General features: G+C 45.3%; 1 pseudogene; it reads left to right on the top strand.

Annotated features, from left to right (window-relative positions):
* The window catches only part of LOC125915388 (holocytochrome c-type synthase-like), a 3,577-nt pseudogene extending 1,163 nt beyond the window's left edge, over window positions 1-2,414 (top strand).
* The last annotated feature ends 1,799 nt before the right edge of the window (window positions 2,415-4,213 follow it).

Genomic DNA, 4,213 nt, shown 5'->3' with positions numbered 1-4,213 from the left:
TCTCTCTCTCTCTCTCTCTCTCTCTCTCTCTCTCTCTCTCTCTCCCCCTCTAAACTCAGTGGTTTAGCATCCACCAGTATAAGTTTTCTATGAATCCATTATGACAAAAACTTGTTGCAAAAGAGTGATTTTCTAGTTTTACCATTTCTTCTACATTTATTCATTGTCATTCATTTTAGGGGCATGAGGATCAGGATTAGTATGACTCAAACTATTTTTCGTCCAATGTGTTACAACCCCCAGATCTGCCCAGTGGGGATGTCTCCAAAGCTAGTTCCTGTGTCCTTTTGCCATGTTCCCATCAATCCTGGGGCATGTCCTTGCCTTTGGGAACAAGGCATTCCAGGTTTTGTTTGTACCTTTTCTGCTCCAGACCTGGAATCCACTATTTTCCAAGTAGCCTTGTTTCCTTTAGGTAGGGAATGGTATTTAGAGACCACAATCTGGGTGCTAGGGTTTTCACTGCTTCCCGGCCCCTCTTACTTACTCTGGTGAAGAACTGGTCTTTGCTGTTTTGCCTCCCTACCCCTTCTCTACCCCACCCTCGTTTTCTTTTCCCCTTTCTCTGGCATCAATTCCTTGACGAAATGTTGGAAGCTCGAAAAACTAGCAGCTGCGAACATAAATGGTACAATATTTGAAGGGAGATAACCCCTTCATTTTTTTTCCCCAGTGTGTCCCCATCAAACTGAGTGGGTTACAGCTGAGCTATTTTAAGGACTACCTGTAAGATAAGCAGCCTCTGGCAGCCGTTTCCCATTCAGATCTTTTTCTGCGTGGGGGTAAAGAAGTGGAGAAATTTCATCTAATACAAATATGATTTGAATTTTAAAAGTCTATGTCTAATTACTACTTATGACTATAATAAAAATTGATTTTATACACTGTAATTTTGTGGTTTGAATATGTAATCAGAAATGTGAAGCTCGATGCCTTTGATTTTAATTTCCATAACCGATGCCTCTCAGTTCGCATATTTCAATGGTTTCTGGGCTGAAACACCTTTTTCCAATTAGCAATCAAGATGTGCACAGTAGTTCAAGACCTTCTCAGGGTTTGGACCACCCTGCATAATGCATTTTATTCTACGTCATGATTATGCTTGGCCCTTTATTGAACTGGTCATTACCTTGACCACAGAAAGACATCCCCCAGGGAATTCATTCTTGAATTCTTAAGCGGCCTCAGATTTGCATCTCTCTGGCAAGTAAACGGGTCACACTGAACCATCAATGAGCCAACATTTTCAGAAGACAAAAAAAGCTAATTACGGTTTGCCACAACTAGAGCGGTGCTCCAGTGTTTCCATAAAAGGTTCTTCACTCATTAAGAGTCCAGGGACACCACAGAAATCATGACACAGGACCAAGGACAAGCCATGCAGTCCCTCTCCTGTGAAAACTAAACTCTGGAGAGGTGTACTCGAGCGCCAGCAGTGACTGCGACAATGGTGACCGAGAGAGAGAAGGCGGTTAGAGGCTCCCGACAGCGGCCCAGGACAGGAGTCAGAATTGTTTGGATTCAGCGCCACGGTTCCAATCGTGGATTTGTCTGCATCTACCCCCACTGTTACAGTTCAGACCTCACATGCTTCAGATCATCGGATGGCGTCCCCACCATCAGGATGTCCCATGCATGAAGGGAAAATGAAAGGCTGTCCAGTGCAGAGCATGTGACCCATCTTGTGAGAACAAAATGAGCCCTGTGCCTGCTCGCCAGGGCAGGATCGCGTGTGTGAGTCCATGGGATGTCCTGTTACGGGCGCTGTGGCCGAGAATAAGGAGCACCTAGATTCTCATCTGATGCCACCACCTGATCGGACGCTGCCCTCCCCCACCCCCCCCACCCCCCACCGATGAGCCATTTGCACTGTTTACTCTGAGAGAGGACTCATCCATTCCGAGAGCAGATTTGGAGAATAAGTGGGTTTATCCTTCAGAACAGGTGCTCTGGAATGCGATGGTACGGGAAGGGTGGAAATGGAAGGATGAGGGTATTAGTCAGAAAGACAGCATAATATCATCAGAATTCACAATCAGAATAACGAGCAAGCCCGGAAGGAGATCTGGAAGTAGGAAGCCATTCATGCCGCCGAACATCCTTCGTGCTCCATCACTCATCCGGTTCGGAGGTATTCACCAAGGGCAAGAATTCATTCCTGGGTGGGGTACAAGTTGGCTTTTGACAGGCACGATTGGATCATCCACCCTTGTGGGCCAGAAGTCAGATAGGTCATCGGCTACTGCGATGGCGGTGAGGTCAAACAGGACTACCAGTTCACCACCCTGGACGCCCGGCCCGCTCCGGACCCTCTCTCGTGAGTGTGGGACAGAATGGAGGCTGCATGGCGGCGCTGGACCTCACAGCCACCGCCTTGTTGGAGATGGGAAGACAGAAACAACTTTTGTTTCTGAGCAATACATTAAACTATTTTCCCCAAACTTGAATTGCTCTCATGACGTAGTGGGAATGTCAAGTGGGTAATGACACCTTACACTTCACTTAGTGAGGGTACCGTGCACGGCGCTCTTTGGTTTTTTGCCTTGCAGTTCGTAGCAGATCGTTATAGGTTTTCGTCCCACTCGGCTTACGTGGGAAGCAATCCCTTGGTTTCTCCTGCAGCTGCAGTATTGCCTCCGTATTTAATCTAGAAAAGCGAGCAACCTCTGAAAAAGAATTTTTCTTATAATGTGAAGAAATCTAAGAAATAATAATAAGAAAGAATTAGAAATGATTCCTCACTCTTTCTTATGAATACTTGAGATATAGACCTGAAGGCCCATGTGATGCTGAAGAGGTATTATCTGGCCAAATATTTGAACTAATACTATTCATTATAAATAAGTGGTTCTGCTTTTGAAAAAGTCACCAGCATTCCATTGTCCACACAACATAGTAGCTCACCCTTCAGAATCCCTACTATTCTGATACGTAACTGTGCTCCCAACAAGGTCTCGTTGCCTGTAGCATTTGCCAAGTTATCCCACCTCTAAGTCCCATTCCTTCTCCTGCCTGAAGCCCTCCCTCCAGTCAACCTAACCCGAACCTTGGCACAAGTCACAGCACAGGATGGTCCCTCTCAAAAGCACAATTTTATTTTGTTGAGTGTTAGAAGTCACAAGAAGAGTATTTTTCCCGGATACAGAATGTTTGCATCAACTCACTGTCTCAATGCGGATTTTTTTAAGGCAGCTCTAAGTTTGACATTGAAATTCTTTCTACCAGTCATTCATAAACTGTTTTTTCTACTTAGAGCAGTATGTTACAAATGACTGTTGGGTCCGTTCCTTCCTTCCTTCTGTCCTTCCTTCCTTCGTTCCTTCCTTCCTTCCCTCCCTCCCTCCCTCCTTTTCTTTCTTTTCAAAGAGTGTGTGCATGAGCAGGGGGGAAGCAGAGAGAGGGAGACAGAGAATCCCAAGCAGGCTCCTCAATGTCAGCATGGAGCCCAATGTGGGGCTTGATCCCATGAACCAGGAGATCATGACCTGGGCTAAAACCAAGGGTCGGATGCCCAACCGAGCCACCCAGCTTATCTCTTTGGAAATAAGCCCTCCTATTACACTGGTTGTGATCACTGTTTTTAAAAAAAAATTTTTTTAATGTTTATTTATTTTTGAGACAGAGAGAGACAGAGTGCGAGTGGGGGAGGGGCAGAGAGAGAGGGAGACACAGAATCTGACACAGGCTTTAGGCTCTGAGCTGTCAGCACAGAGCCCGACACGGGGCTCGAACCCACGAACCGTGAGATCATGACCTGAGCTGAAGTCGGACGCTTAACCGACTGAGCCACCCAGGCGCCCCGGTTGTGATCATTGTTAAGAGTATAAAACACACGTACCTCCCCCCTACTCCAGAGATCCTCCTCCATCCCCAAATGGAAACCATTTCTTGATTTCTTTTAGCTCCTCCTCACCTACCCAACATAATGCATCCCAAGCCTGCCTGCCACAAGAGTCCTGTAGGAAAGTGCCAGGATACACTAGACAAGTGGATATAGGATATTTGAAAAATATAAAGTGATGAATCTATCAATTTCCTTATCTCTTCAACAACAACAAAAGACCCACAATCTTTTCAAAAGTCCATGGTAATAGACAAAAAATAACCATATACTATGCTACCAAAAACAAAAACAAAAACACCTAAATTAATTTCCCCAAATAACAGGGCTCATGCTCTTACCATTATGGAAAAAAAAAATAGCAAAATGATT

This window comes from Panthera uncia (genome assembly GCF_023721935.1).
Source record: "Panthera uncia isolate 11264 chromosome E2 unlocalized genomic scaffold, Puncia_PCG_1.0 HiC_scaffold_19, whole genome shotgun sequence".
Classification (NCBI taxonomy): Eukaryota; Metazoa; Chordata; class Mammalia; order Carnivora; family Felidae; genus Panthera; species Panthera uncia.
Note: the sequence above shows the minus strand (reverse complement) of the source record. Positions and strands in the feature narration are given on the sequence as shown.